The sequence below is a fragment of the Balaenoptera borealis genome (assembly GCF_965194805.1).
Source record: "Balaenoptera borealis genome assembly, chromosome: X".
In the NCBI taxonomy this organism is placed as follows: Eukaryota; Metazoa; Chordata; class Mammalia; order Artiodactyla; family Balaenopteridae; genus Balaenoptera; species Balaenoptera borealis.
Window position 1 is genome coordinate 111656208 of NC_138881.1, and position 16428 is coordinate 111672635.

Here is a 16428-nt window from a genome sequence, read left to right on the forward strand (position 1 = left end):
GAAAGAACTGGGCTCAGGTTTCCACCAGGCCATTCTGAGAAGGCCCGGAGAGAAGGGGATGGTGGGAACAGGTGAGCAGGACCTTATTTCACAATGGTGGCAGGCATGGAGGAGAGGCAATGGTGGCCTCGTTATCTGGCTGGGGCTTCCCAAAGGACAGAGGCCAGATGTAGTTATGGGCACTTGCTCCTGCTTTGCTGAGCAAATGAAACAGAGGAGACGATCTGGGAGAGGAGAAGTGCATCACATTCGGTCCCTCTCCTGCCTCGGTCCCTCTCAGCAGCTGTGGTGTGACAGTACCAGGAGGAGGAGGAGGAGGAGGAGGCCCTGGTCACTGGACTTGGGAAGCTGCTGAAAAGACTGGTGATTGAGGGGAAGGAGCACTGGGCTGGGAGTCAAGAGTCAGGGATCCAATCTCCTTCAGTCTCTGGCCCTGTGTCTTTCTTCATCTACATTCTAAGCAGGTTGGACTAGCTCATTGCTAGGGATCTTTCCAGCTCCAGTATTCCAGAATTTACCTCTGGAGGAGAGTTTCTAGAAGTTAAAAGGTAGGACAGAACATGAGTCTGGAACACACAGAAGACCTTTCCACCTGGGGAGTCAAAACTGGGATGCCATGATGTTTGCCGCTTCCACGGTGAACAGCCTCGGCCCCTCTGCTCACCCCTCCGGAAGCACTCATGTGAGGCTCTGGATAACCAGCCATGGCTGACCCCGGGGTCCCTGGGGTCCACTGAAGAGCACATGTCTATTGTTGCCCTGCAAAGGCCTTCTGACTACCAAAAGGCCCAAGGTCCTAATGAGCAAGCTGGGCAAAGTGGGAAAAATATGTACCAAAATGTATCAGTGGTTGTAACAATCCTAAGATTAGGAATAATGAATTTTTTCCCTTTTCAGGAAAGTATTTATAGTAATTTTTCTAAAAATTGCTTCATTGCAGGAATTCCCTGGTGGCCCTGTGGTTAGGACTCAGCGCTTTCACTGCTGGGGCCCGGGTTCAATCCCTGGTCAGGGAACTAAGATCCCACAAGCCATGCGGTGAGGCCAAAAATAATAATAATAATAATTGCTTTGTTAAAAGAAAGTTTGCCAGAGACAAACTGATCTTGATCTATAGGTGGCAAGGTGATTGGGGCCTTCACTGGCCTGAGATTTACTTTGGAATTGTACTGTCCAATATGCTAACCGCTAGATAACCATAGCTATTTAAAAAGAAATTCATTGGAATTAAGAAGGTTATTTTTTATTTAAAAAAATTTTTTATTGAAGCATAGTTGATTTACAATGCTGTGTTAGTTTCTGCTGTACAGCAAAGTGAATCAGTTATACATATAAAGAAAAATTTTTAATTCAGTTCAGTTGCACTAGCTACAATTCAAGTGCCCAGCAGCCACTTGTGCTAGTGACTATCATATTGGACAATGCAAATATAGAATATACCCATCATCTCAGAAAGTTCTACTGGATACTGCTGCTTTGGAACATCTATGAAAAGAGATCTGCAAGTCAAAATCATACCAAATGTGTCTTAATCATACACTAGCCCTACTAAAGAGACCAAATGTCTTTAGAGCACCCACTTGGAATCCTTTGCTGATAGTAACCTGATTGTTTCACTTTATTTCCTTATATTCATTCAAAGAGGTGAACCCAATCTCTTTGGGCAACACTTTCTTACTGTTATTACATGATGGAAAGTAATAAAACCCTATTTCCTGAAAGCACGATCTTACCACTTTTAAGGTAGTAACTGACCTTGACTCATGGAAAGACCCAGTTTCCCCCATCATTCTCTAAGACAACCAGTCCGTCTGAGAGGCTGCTGTTTGGCAGGATGGGTGAGGTCTCCTGGTAGATCTTGAAATATCTGATCGGATTTTAAAGCTAGTTATTGCCCCCGCACCTTACTCACAGAAAACCAGGCCTTAGGGAGTTTCCTGGTGGCCTAGTGGTTAGGATTCTGGGATTTCACTGCCATGGCCCGGGTTCAGGAAAAAAGAAAACCAAACCTTATAGTGGGGAGTGGAGTTGTGCGGCAGAGTGGAAATAGAGTGGAGGGGTGGGAAGCGGGGCGAAGCCAGGCAACAGTGACGTTTGACTATTATCCTAATGCTCCAGGAAGTAAAACTCCTCCTTATAAGGAGATTGGGATCCCCCAGAAATGCTAGACTTTCCCTCTGACTCCTCCCCCAACTAAGAGAGAACACCCTCACTGCACTCTTGCTGTGGTCTCACCCATTAAAACTCCTCAGGGCAGTTTAGACATCATTAAATGGGCCAGGCTACTCTGACCAGGCTCTGTGCTAGGCACCATGGACTCAGAAATGAGCAAAATCCGGTCCCCGCCCTCAAAAAAATCACACTTTTGCAGGGGACACAGACATCTAAGCAATGTGTTTCAACGCAGTGTGGCACGTGCTACGTACAGACATACAGGGTGCTGTGTGAGCGCAGGAAAGGGAATGCCACACTCTGAATGCAGAAATAGGGGAAGATTCGTGGAGATGACGCGAGAACTAAATAAAGGATGAGTAGAAGTTCACTCGCCAAGAATAGGGGAGAGTTGGGTGTTCAAGGGAGAAGCATCGAGGCATCTAAGAGTCTGGCCTTGGATGGCGGGGGAGCAGAGACTAATAGCATTTGGCTCCAGCCCAGGGCAGAGGTGGGGAGGAGATGGGGACACCTGGGTGTTGGAGTTGGCATGGTAGGCCATAGAAGACCCTATGAGGAGTTTGGACTTGATGACAATGGGAACACACTGGAAGGCATATTGGTGAGAATGGACTAGAGAGGGGTAAGTCTGCATGGGAAAAACCAGTAGAGTGTCAGAGACCCTGCTTCTACTCCCAAGATATTTATTGAAATCACTCACTCAAGGTCACTCAGCTTCCAACCAAGTTCTATCTGTACAGTACATTCCATTGTCTCTGAAAATGTACCACAGGCAACAGCCTAGGAATGGGCCATAGGCTAATTTCCATTCATTCAGCTGGTTTATATGAATGACCCAAGGTGCAAGGCGCAGTGCTAAGCACTCTGGGAATAGAGAGAAGAATAAGGAATGGCCACTGCCCTCAACTCTTCTGCTATTTGAATAATCTAGAATTCTATCAGAGGGTTTGGCTGTAATTTAAACAGTAGCAAATGTAACACTACTCTAAGACATGTAAACATGTTTAGAATGATAACGACTTCTAATAATCACTTTGTTACTATCAAAGCTTTTACCAGGAAATGATAGGGGTTTAGGCAGAAAGTTATTCTACCAAGACTAAAATATGGTATTTAGCTCTTCTGATCGGCCCAGAGAAGTGAGAACGTGACCAGAAGTCAAAGTTAGCCAGTTCCTTATATGGCTTTGGGCATATGCCTTCTCTGCACACCAGTTTGTTCTTCTGGAAAATGAAGAGAGATCTAACAGTGCTTCTATATCTGACAAGGCAATGCTAGAAAATGTACTATGAAGTCCCATGAACTATTTCAATATACACATATATATGCAAGACATTTCTTTTTATGTTTTTTTTCTTAAAAAATTTTTTTCCCCTTACTGTATGTCTCAGGAGGATTTGATTCTCTTTCCCCCTATGATTTCCAGAATGTTTCAAAACTCTTCAAATGAAAATATGCGAATCATGACTTGTGGGTAGCAAGTTAGGATTTGTGGGGACAGTTAGCGGGGAGGGCAAACTCTGAGATCTGCCAGCAGTTGTTTTCCCCTGTGATTCGAACGAAGGAAAAGATCATGTTATTTATACAGCATAAGGTTCCAGATTTTCAGGAATGAAATCTGAGCCCAGCATGTCAACATATTGGTCTGGTCTGTCTTGGAATCTACAGTAGATGGATTTCTTTGTGCTGGGAAACATTAGGAAGGTCAATATTCTTTTCTGATTTTTTTTCTTTTAAGAAAAGGGTTCACTCTCACACTCTAAAGCAGTGGTATTAGATATCATCCAGATAATACACTCAATGGTCGTGCCGACTTCGGTTTCAAACATAAAGCCCCAGGGTGAACAGCTTTTCTGTATTCAGTTACATGTTCTTTACTTCACAGATAATGTTTTGCCACAAATACTCCCAGCCCGGGAGGAAATACAGAAGCGAACGATCAAATGAAATAAAAATAATAGTGATGTTAATAACAATAAGTCCCAAATTGCAAAGAACCCAGAGAGACATCAACCTGGGCTTCCCACGCAAGCAGGAGTTGCCCCAGAAAGGGGAACTTGATAGAAGCAGCAGGTTTGTTAGGGGAAACACTGACTGAAACCGGCCGCCCTGGCCAGGCAAGGAAAATAACAATTTGCATGAGTTATTTTAGGACAGGAGGTCCTGGTAAGGAACAGGGAACTAACAAGCCACCACCAACCAGAAGAATATGGGAAAGGTCAAAAGGAGAGAGGAGACACCAGTCCACATGCCCTGCCAACCTCCCAGAATCCTCCTTGCTGGAATCCATCTTGGCTGAGCGGCTGCACGAGCCACCAGGAAGGACACTGAGTCAGAATGATTGGCCAGAGACAACCTGGAAACGAATCCCATCACCATAAAACCCGAGACTGCGAGCCACATGGCAGAGCAATTCTCCTGGGTTCCCTCACCCTGCTGCTCTCCCCCGGGCGCCCCTTCCCAATAAAGTCTCTTGCTTTGTCAGCATGTGAGTCTCCTCGGACAATTCATTTCCGAGTGTTAGACAAGAGCCCACTCCTGGGCCCTGGAAGGGGTCCCCCTTCCTGCAACAGACTGTGCAGAAGCCTCCAGGCAAATGTGGGCGACAGCCCTGGGGGGAAGTGGAAAGAGCGCTGGGCTTCAAGTCCTGTCCTCTTTCTGAAGAGCTCTGCAACAAGGTATAATCACTTCCCCTCCCTGACTTTGAGGTTTCTCATCTTCAAAAGAAAGGGGTTGACCTAGACCTAGAGGAAAGGGCACGGCTCTGGAGTCAGACAGCTGGAGGTCTGCCTCCTGGCTCGGCCACTGGCCGCTGTGTAACCTTGGACAGATATTCTCTGAGCCTCAGTTCCCTCGCCTGGAAAGTCAAGGACCATCATACCTTCCTGACTGAGCTATCCTGAGGATTAAAGCGATACTGTTTTTAAAGTGTCTGGCACATAGTAGCCAGCACTCAGGAAACTTGAGTTCCTTTCCGGCTTCCTCTTTAAGTCCCTTCCAACCCTGAAACACTCTGGCTCCAATCCTGTTCCTTTGTCTCCCAAATCCAGTCCACGCCTTGGAGAAAACCCTAATTCCCAATCACTGCGGGAGCACACACACCTGAATTGCTTCTTTCAGTTTTCCAAATGGCCACTAAAACTTTCTTCCTGGGAAGTATTTGCCCCAATTCACCGTCTCTTAAGAGCCTGGAGTCAGAGTTTTTTCTTCCCTGATTCCACTTAGAATTCCCTTCCCCCAGGCATGGGGAGGGGGGCGGGGAAGGGACAGCCCCAGAGCAGAGCTCCTCTCGGCCTCCCATTCCGGATCCTCCAGGTGTTTCATTGCAAGCCCAAGATTTAGCAAGTGTTTCCCATGGAGGAAGGGCGCAGACCTGGCTCATCTTCCAGGCTCTAGCTTTAGGATTAGTGGATCCCAAAATAGGGTCCCTTGGGGGGTTGGTTTCTTGGTGGTTTCACCAACATGGCAAGGGTAGAGGGCTGTTTGTGGTGGTCCTTCTTTGGGAAGGGAACTTCTTGTTCTGAACTCCTTAATTCCAGGGAGGCTTCAGATATATATATTTATAAAAGTAACATATAATTTATATATATTTATAACAGTAATATAACCACATGACAGAACCTCTGAAAAGTAGAGAAAAAGAAAATCCCTCCCTATTCATAATTACAACTCAACACAGACGCTGGTAGTACTTTACTGTTTTTTAAAAACATTTTAAACTTTCCCTACTTATTTCTATACACACACACACACACACACACACACACACTTTGTTGTACCTTGCTTTTCACACTAAAAACTTTTCTAGGTAGATACTTCATAGTTATTATTTCAATAACTGTGGACTACACCTAGGGGATTCAGTGTCACTTATTTTACAGTTTTCTTGTTGTTAGCCCTTTAGGTGGTTTCCAATGTTTCTCTATTGTAACTAACACTACAATGAATATATGTTAGTATAATGCCTTTTCACCCAAATTTCTTACTATTTCCTTAAAGTCATCTAATAGAAATTGAAATATGGCGTTAATGAGTATGAACATGTTTATGGTTCCGTAAATCTTGCCCAAATGCTTTCCAAAGGGTTGAACCAATATACACTCTGACCACGTGACAGTGTTTTCTCATCACACCCTTCCCAGCACAGGCTATCAGCTTTTTTAAAAAAAATGTTGATTGTTTTTTTCAGGGTAACTATGCTTTGATTGACAGTGAAAGGAACACTTTCCTCCCCACCCCTTGAGTTTGATTACTAGTTTTTTTCTGGTTGTATTTTTTAAGCAAGGCTTTTGAAGTGAGTGGGATTTGAATGAAGAAAGATGGCTTAGTGAATAAAAAACTGGGAGGCTGTCCCAGTAATGACATTTAAGGAGAAATGGCAAAGTGGAAGAAGTGGATGAAAGTTCTTTCTCCATGGAAAGAAAGGGACAGGGAGAGTCAGGGATGAGCTTGGGAGGGCTAAACGGTGGAGCCAGCAGGCCCCTTGATGTGGTCCTAGGCGCAGGTGTGAGAAAGATGTACCGTGTTTATTAGCAGCTGTTTGGACCAATAGGAAGCAAAAGAGGCTGGACTCCAGACATGAAATCGGCATCAAGGATTTGGCGAAGAGATGAAAGAGAAGTGAATTTCAGATTAAAGAAATGACAAGAGTCTCTCAGGTACAGGGGGGAGGGAATCCCCCACTCTGACTCTCACTGACTGAACGCATTCCCTGAGCCCAGGGAACTTTCTGGAGGCTATCTCAATGAATCCTCACACTAAACCAAGGAGAGAAGTAATATCATTAGCCTCATTTTACAGATGTGGAAACTGAGGATCTGAGGGGTTCAGTGCAGCAGCCAAGGTCTCACATATATTACAAGTGACAGAAATAAGGACTTGAAACCATGCCTTTCTACTTCAAACTTAATACCTTCGGGATCATGGATAAGATTTGGACAAAGGAGGGAAGAGAAACAGCATTTATCCAGATCATGAAAGCCTGGGGGTCAGGCCCACACCCTCAAATTCTTTGGGGAGTAGGGGCTCAGGGTCATCAGAATCCCAGCCTGCATCTGAATAGGTTGGCCCTGATGGCCATTTACCAAGGCCTAACAAGAATTCTGATTTCTAAATCCTCAGCTATTTGAAGGCCAGGTGCCTTAGAGCTAACCACTGCCTCATTCGGAATGCCAGCTCCTCTTGGGGCCAGAGTAGTGAATGTGAGATTGCAAGCATTCCTGTTTGCCTAACAGGCTCTCCACTCCCCTAGATTAATGAAAGAATGTCTCCTGCTCAATTTCAACTACCTCCCCTCTCTCTCAATTAAAGTGGAAACTGTGCCTGGCTTAGAGGGTCTGTGGTAGACAAAGCCAGAGTGAAATTTTCAAAGGCACTCGTCCCCTAGCCCCTTATTTCAACTCCTCATTATTTCACTAAAAACTGGGTTGGAAACATAGATTAGGTTCGAATGTTCACCAATACAAATGTGTTCTTATTTCACGACTTTCTATTCTGCACAGAGTCTTCGAAAGTGTGGTTGTGAAAATGGTCATGAAGAGCCTAGGGGCAGGACAGGAATAAAGACGCAGACCTACTAGAGAATGGACTTGAGGACGCGGGGAGGGGGAAGGGTAAGCTGGGACGAAGTGAGAGAGTGGCATGGACATATATACACTACCAAATGTAAAATAGCTAGTGGGAAGCAGCTGCATAGCACAGGGAGATCAGCTCGGTGCTTTGTGTTCACCTAGAGGGGTGGGATAGGGAGGGTGGGAGGGAGGGAGACCCAAGAGGGAAGAGATATGGGGATATATGTATATGTATAGCTGATTCACTTTGTTATAAAGCACAAACTAACACACCATTGTAAAGCAATTATACTCCAATAAAGATGTTAAAAAAAATATGTTAGCATTGAGAACCAGGTACTACTTAATGAAACAAACAAAAAAAGAAAGTATGGTTGTGCAACACACATCATTTGGTGATCTGAGTGACTGAGGCGAGCCATGGAACCAGGGAAATGTCTTAGTTGGGCTGGTTCCAAGGCCTGGGTTTCCAGAACCCACACACCCAGCACTCAGCAAGGAAGGAAATCCAGGGGTCCATTGTCTTCAGAGACCAACAAACTTTTGTGTAAAACAACAGAAAGAACAGATAATTATTATGACTTTCCTATTCATTCTATCTCTATCTTTGTATCTGAAAGGAAATACTCCAAAATGTTAGTAGTATCAACATGTTATGTTGTTGCTGGGTGGTGGTATTAGAGCAAAAGTTTTCAGATTTTTTTGTTTTTTTTTTTTGAGGAACAAAAGCCAAGTTTTTTATTTGTTTGTTTCTTGCACTTGAAGTACTCCCCCTTGACGACATCCTTGGCCTGAGACTCTGCTATAGTCCTTAACTACCACACAACTGCAACCAACAGTTGAGTTGCCTCTTGTCAATCTTACAGAGGTCTATGCAGTCCCCTAGTTACCTGTCCTCACCAGCCTTAATTAGGCTGCTTTGGTGTTCAGCACAAAGGGCCTCCACCAATTCATCATACCCGGGCTCATCCCAGCTGGATGCAAGCTCACAAAGATAGGCTTTGGCAGCTTCTCGAATTCCACTTGCTAGGTCATCCCGGACTGGACGGTCTTCAGCACCCCTTGTAAAGCCCACTGCTGCTCCAGCATCAATGCCTTCCTGGGCCAAGGCCCTGGCTTCCCAGTGGAGCTGAATCTTGAACTCGCCCGAGCCTCCGCCTCCGGGTGATTGGGGGGTGGTAGGAAAAGAGCTAGACTTTTCTTTAAGACCTTCCTGTGTTTTCCCCAAATTTCCATAACAAGGATGATTTGCTTTGATATTTGGCAAAACAGCAGCAAGAAAACAGCAAGTTATTTATTGAGAATGTATTTTATTCAGGACCATCAGGGTGATCACCTAGCATATTTTTCTTTAGCATTTAAAACCTGCTGGCCTGGAGCTAGGCACTGGGAGTGGGGAGATTCAAAGGGGAAGGCGTGACTGTTTCCTCGAGGGCCGGTTATTTACCAGGTACACTTTTGATGTTTACTCATTTCATCCTCCAACAATCCTGGGAGGTAGGTTTTCACTAGTACTAGTACTACAGATGAGGAAACTGAGTCACTGAAAGTCTCCAAAAGAGCTTGCGCCATGGTTAAGACCACACTGTAAGTTTGGAAATTCTGAGCCTACAAGGCATGTCTGCCTACTTTAGAGCTTGTGCTCATTAATTATATACCATTTTCCTCCTATAATAGATATACTCATACATATACAGTATGATTCCTGACATTTTAAACTTTGTAGTCCAGTTGAGAAGATAAAACAAACACATAAATACAAGTACAGTCAGTCCTGGGTTTATGGACACTCCTCACAGTCAGAAGACCCTCATGTATCTCAGCTGGAAACTCTCCACCTCTGGAGTTTTGGAAGGCTGGGCTGGGCTGTAGGGAATTTGGCTTTTATCCACACCAGCCTTGCTGCTGAAGTTTTTCTGCTTGGAGAGTGGCTGAAATCCACCATTGCTGCCTCCAGTCTTCAAATTGCAAATCCAGGTTTCAGTCCATTCTGCCTTGAACAATTAAGGCAGTGCTTTTCAAACTTTAATGCGCATACGAATCACCTGGGGATCTTATTAAAATGCAGATTTTGAATGCGTAGGTGTGGGGGGCTGAGAGTCTGCATTTCTAATAAGCACCCAGGTGATGTTGATCAAGCTAGTTTCAGGATTGGGTAGAAGGCACGAAGGAGTTAAATGAGCTAACCCAGACACAAACCTGTTTTGTCCTTCCAGCCCCAGGCGAAGTGCTGAGCTGCCCGCTACCTCCCTGTGGGCCCGAGGAAGAGCCCCCAGCCCCGAACCGCAGCCAGAGGGATTGCCCATCTCTGAGCCTCACCCCGCTGAAAGGCAAGTGATTGATTGTCCAGGCTTGGGCGGGGCTGAAAAGGCAGCCCTGTCCCAGGAAAGACGCCCGGGCTCGCTGGGGCCTCAGTGTGGGCCAGGCCCGCCCCTCCTCCAGTCCCTCTGCCCCCCGCAGCCACGACCACTAGCCACAAGCAAGGGCACGGAGGCCCCCTCCTCCCTGTTGGGTCTGGCAAGCACTTCCTGCGTGTCAGGCTGGTTCATCTCTGTGCCAGGTGCCCAGCTGGGCTGGTGGCCTCTCTCTGGACACCTGTAGCCACCTGTCTGGGTGGTCTGGGCCCGGACCAAGGCCCTGGGGAACAGGCAGCCTTCCTGGGACGGAATGGATGGATCTGAGCCCAGGAGGCAGCTACGCAGGATGGTGTGGCCAGGACAGCGGGGCACCGTCTATATTGCTCCTCCTTATGCGTAATGGGTCATAATTGTAATACTTGGAACGCATGTGAGGCCTGCTTTCCAGAAGCGCAAAGCCCAGTAGAGTATTGAGCACACTTTTTGCTAGTCTGGCTACTCTCCGTAACGTCGTTTCCGTGGGAAATGCTTTCCAATTCCCACAGTGCCTGATCGCATGTGGGAACTGGCTGCAGATAGGAACCGAAGCGCGTGAGATGGTTCCTCACTGAGAGTGAGAGGAACTGTTCAGAGAGTGTGTGTTGTAGCAGTTTGGAGGATGGAGGGAGGACCCTGGGCTGGGTGTTGACAGAAAACTTCCTGGAGCAGGGGAGCTTGAGCTGTGCCTTTGAGGAGGAAGAGGATTTTTGTAGGTGGGGCAAAGGGGTGCAAAGCCCTGAGGCAGGAATGGGGGGCTCACAGCACATGCTGCGAAAATCGGTTTAAGGCATTTTGGTTGGAGTCAAGGGATGTCAGGCCAGATGGGATTGGAAGAAGTATTGTCTGTAAAGCTTTCATATTAGAGGAGAAGGAGGGAAGGGGGGTGGGGGGAGAAGAAGAAAAACAATTTATAATTACTACTCTGGGCCAGGCACTTTACCTGTGTTATCTCTATTCCTCATAGGACCCTAGAAAGATAGGAGATATCCTCATTGCTTAGATGAGGAAATAGCTTCGTAGAGGTTGTGAGGTTCTTTTCTTTTAAATTTTATTGGATTATAGTTGATTTACAATGTTGTGTTAGTTTCAGGTGTACAGCATAGTGATTCAGTTATACATATACATATATTCATTCCTTTTCTGTGGTACATATATATAATGGAATAATACTCAGCCATAAAAAGAACAAAATAATGCCATTTGCAGCAACATGGATGGACCTAGAGATTATCATACTAAGCAAAATAAGTCAGAGAAAGACAAATATATTTTATCACTCATATATGGAATCTAATTTTTAAAAATGATATAAATGAACTTATTTACAAAACAGACTCACAGATTTTGAAAACAAACTTTATGATTACCAAAAGGGAAATGGGGGTGGGGGAGAGATAAATTAGGAGCTTGGGATTAACACACACACACTACTATATATAAAATAAGTGAGGTTCTTGAATCCATTCAGGTGGTAAGTGCTAGAATCAGAACTGGAATCCTGGTCTGTGTGCTTCTATGACTCTGCTTCCTTACTTCTGCATATGTCCCTGACTCATATGTTGGGCTTAAAAATACTCAGGGAAGTCCATGTTTCTGAAAATGTTCCAAAGGCCACCTGGCCCAGGTCCTTAAAAAGTCAGAGGCCGTGGTGACTATCTTAGTTTTCTAGGGCTGCCATAAAAAATTACCACAAACTGGATGGCTTAAAACAATGGAGATGTATTTTCTCATAGTTCTGGAGGACAGGAGTCTGAAATCAAGGTGTCAGCAAGGCCATGCTCCTGCTGAAACACCCAGCAGAAGATCCTGTGTTAGGGTTCTCCAGAGAAACAGAACCAATAGGACCTGTCGATCGATTGCTCTATTGATCAATTAATTATAAGGAATATGGAGGCTGACAAGTCCAAACTCTGCCAAGTGGGCTAGCAAGGTGAAGACCCAGGAGAGCTACTGTCCCAGTTTGAGTGTGAAGGCAGCCTGCTATAGCACCGGGGAGAGCCAGGTCTCAGATCAAGTCTGAAGGCTACCCTAGAGAATTCTCTCTTGCTCAGGGGAACCTGGTCTTTTTGTTCTGTATTTAGGCCTTCAACTGATTGGATGAAGCCCACCTAGATTATGGAGGGCAATCTGCTTTACTCTAAGTCCACTGATTTAAATGTTAATCTCATCCAGAACACCGTCACAGAAACACCCAGAATGATATTTGACCAAATATCCAATTATCCTGTGGCCCAGCCAAGTTGACACATGAAATTAACTATCATACCTTCCTGGCCTCTTCTAGCTTCTGGTGGCTTCAGGCATTCCTTGTCTTGGGGCTGCATGATTCCAATCTCTTCCTCCATCTTCACATGGCTTTCTCCCCTATGTGTCCCAAATCTCCCTCTGCCTTTCTCTTGTAAGGCCACCTGTCATTGAATTTAGGATGAATTCATCTCAAGATCCTTAGCCTAATTACATCTGCAAAGACCCTTTTTCCAAATAAGGTCACAGCCACAGTTTCTGGATGTTAAGACATGACATATATTTGGGGGGGGCACCATTCAACCCACTAATGTGGAATTCTGCCATGGGAATCTGAAGAGTTCTGGCATGGCCACTTCCTAACTTCAGGTTAAAAATAAATAAATAAACAAAAAACCCCCACAAAGACTCCAGACTATTAACAATGATCCCAGTGCAAGGAGGTAAGTCAACGACCATCTGGGGTGGATATTTTAAGTGTGGTGTCATGCTGGGGGGCCAGGAGATACTGCTGCCCTGTCCCTAAGGGAAGTGAGAATGGGGGAGAATGTCCAGAGAGCCTATTTTATTTTCTTTAAAAATTTAGTTTCTTTATTTTTACAACATATTTGTGGTTTGTTTCACATAAACCTTTCCCACAGCAGCAGCCAAATATAGAAGTTTTCATTTTTTACATCTTCAATTTTTTCATTTCTAAAAACATTTAAACATTTCACATTATAAGAAATTTGGAAGTACAAAGATAAATGACTTCCAATCTCTCTGCCCTAATACAACTGATTTTTTTTTTCATATTCTCTTTTGTTATTGTCTACATATGTCTTAGCCCTTTTGTGAAGTATTTCCTTACTTCTCCAGCAGGCTTTAACTTCCTTCCCCCTCCCAAAAGCATTTTGTGAGTTACAACACCTTTCAGTTTGTTTGTGTAATTTCCACTTAGACCAAACCTCCTTGAGCGCAGGGGATCATGTCTTTTCACCTTTGTGTTTCCTATACATAGCACTACACCTGGTAAGTAGTAAGTGTTCAATAAGTTTTCCTGAAGGAATTAATACATGTATGTGCATAGTCATAATCATGATAAGTAATTTTATGATTTGCTTTTCTTACTGAACATCACAGTACACATTTGTACATGTTATTATTTATTTTTCACATAATATACTTTTTTTTTAAGTACTAACTATAGGGTTTGACTTTTTAAAAAAATTTTATTTATTTATTTATTTATTTTTGGCTGTGTTGGGTCTTCGTTTCTGTGTGAGGGCTTTCTCTAGTTGCGGCAAGCGGGGGCCACTCTTCATCGCGGTGCGCGGGCCTCTCACTGTTGTGGCCTCTCTTGTTGCGGAGCACAGGCTCCAGACGTGCAGGCTCAGCAGTTGTGGCTCACGGGCCCAGTTGCTCCGCGGCATGTGGGATCTTCCCAGACCAGGGCTCGAACCCGTGTCCTCTGCATTGGCAGGCAGATTCTCAACCACTGCGCCACCAGGGAAGCCCCACATAATATACTTTAATAGTTTCCTAATATTCTTTCTATTCCATTAATGGACAGTCATTTGCTAATCATTCCCCTCTTAATGGGAATGTTTGCTTTCAGTCTCACACTGTTCACAATTACACTGAATTGAATAACTTCATACACAGGGCTTCCTGTTAGTTTTTGTAGTGAATGAAATTTCCAAGAGTGAGATCAACATTTTTTTTAGTTCTTGGTAACATGTTGCTTCTCAAGAAGGTTAAACCAATTTGCATTAACATTGTATAGAGGTAACATTTTAACCACAATTCTGTCAGTATTGTGGTTTTTTGTTTTAGTATTGTTTTAAAATCATTTTTGTAATTGTTTTAAAATATTATCTCGTAGTTTTAATTTTGTCCATTCCATTTCAATAAAATTTGACGAACGCATGAGTTCTATATGTAATTCACACTTTAAAATCTAGATATATCTAGAAGTTTACAGGTGTCCAGGGGTGCATGTGTATCCCCTATGGACAAGTGCAAAAGCAATATTTCATATTTAGTAAAAAATGGCCCTGAAGAGAGAAGGCACCATCCCAGTACAGATAAGACATCACGAGTCAAGACCTCCCTGTGGCACATAGGAAGTGATCCATTCTGGACCAGCTCTGAGACACCATCCTCACTCGTTAAAGCCTCCACACATTTACAGTGAGGAAGAAGGGAGACCAACCATGTCTTTAATAGTAGGAAACTGCTTATGGCCTTACTGAGATTGTGTGAGCTCTGTATTTTCAATAAATTCTTCTGACACCATCTTTAAGCCCTTTAAACCACTGTTAGTATTTTATATCTAGCTCTTTGACTAAATGAACACTTTCTGACTAGTGAGTGCTATTTAGGTGCTATTGCCGATGTTCTTCATTCTTTCCTGAATATCTGAGTTTCCCTCTGACATTATTTCCTGTCTAAAGAACTTCTTATTTCTTATAGTGCAGGTCTACTGCCAGTGAGTTCTCTTAGTTTTCTTTTCTCTGAAAATGTCTTTGTTTCATCTTCATTCTTGAAGGATCCTTTCACTGGTTATAGAATTCTGGGTTGACAATGCTTCTTTTAGCTCTTTAAAGATGTTGTGCCACTGTCTCCTGGCTTTCATGGTTTCTGAAAAGAAGACCGTGGTCATTTGAATAATTATTCCCCCATGTATAATATTTTGTTTCTCTCTGGCTACATACAAGATTTACTTTTTATCCTTGGCTTTCATCCAATTGATTATGCTGTATTAGGCATAGGTTTCTTCATATTTCATATTTCTTCATATTCCTTCTTATTTCTCTTGTTTGGGGCTCACCGAATTTTGGAAGTTTCTGGCTATAATTAAACTTTTTTTTTTCTCGCCTGGGACAGTTACCTATATGTTAGATCTTTTGATAATGTCCCACAGATCCCTGAGGCTCTGCTAATTTTATTTTCTGATCTTTGTTCTCTCTCTCTTTTTTTTTTTTGGCCGTGCCACACAGCATACAGGGTCCTTGTTCCCCAACCAGGGATTGAACCCCTGCCCCCTGCAGTGGAAGTGTGGAGCCCTAACCACTGGACTGCCAGGGAATTTCCATTGATTTCCTTCTTTTTCTCACTCATTACAAGCATATTTTCCTTTACCTCATTGACTATAGTTATAATAACTCCTTTAAAATGCTTGTCTGATAATTTCAACATCTGGGTCATCTCTGTGTTGAACTCAACTGACTGTCTTTTCTCTTGACAATGGGTGGGTCACATTTTCCTGGTTTATTTTCTTTTTTTGTATGTAGGGTAATTTCAGATTGTATACCAGGCATTGTAATTGTTAGGTTGTGGAGACTCTGGATTCTAGTATATTCCTCCAAAAAGTGTTGATTTTTTGTTTTAGTAAGCAATTAACTTGGTTAGCCTCAGACTGCAAATTCTGTCTCACCTATGGAGGACATCAGCTCAGTTATCAGTTCAAATGTTTTAACCCTAGCTGTAATAAGACTTGAGTCTGACCCAGGTATGCATGGTTCAAGGGTCCAGGGATCAGCCACAGAGACCTTGGCTGAGTTTATGCACGGACTAAGGGGCTTTCCCGTTCTGCTTCTCTCATTTCCAGGATTCCCCTGGCATTTTCAGGTGTCGATAGTTACCCTGGGTTCTGACATCTGATTCTTCAGGCCAGAAAGATGGCAGGTTTTCTACTGGAGTTTTAGCTGTCTTGTGCCATGCTGCAACAGTAGTCTGTGCTCAGGGTCAAGCTGTAAAAATGGAAACTCACCCCATGCCCCAGGCCTTTCTTCACAGTTTCAGCTTCCATCCAAAATATGCTTCTTTTTTTTCACTCTCCAGAATCTCTGGGTTTCTTTTGTTTTTTTTCTCTTTCTTTCTTTCTTTTTTTTTTGGCATTTTCCTCAGTTTATAGTTGCTATCTTTAGGGAGGTTGTTCTGTTAATGACTTATTTCCACCATACTGGAAATGGAAACTCTTTTCAATTTTTGAATAAAAAAGGACATCGGAGGATTTACCTCTAGTTAAAAAAATAATAATACATATACATTTAAAAATGACA

The 16428-nt window shown here is 43.7% G+C and overlaps 2 pseudogenes across 2 annotated transcripts in view; one reads left to right on the top strand and one right to left on the bottom strand.

The window, feature by feature from the left end:
• LOC309621046 (cytochrome c oxidase subunit 7B, mitochondrial pseudogene) overlaps positions 1 to 16428 on the top strand; it is a 576424-nt pseudogene that overhangs the window by 363511 nt on the left and 196485 nt on the right. The window lies entirely within an intron of this gene.
• Positions 923 to 8831, bottom strand: LOC309620167 (small ribosomal subunit protein eS12 pseudogene; annotated as a pseudogene). Its single transcript has one exon. The product of its transcript is annotated as a small ribosomal subunit protein eS12 pseudogene (transcript).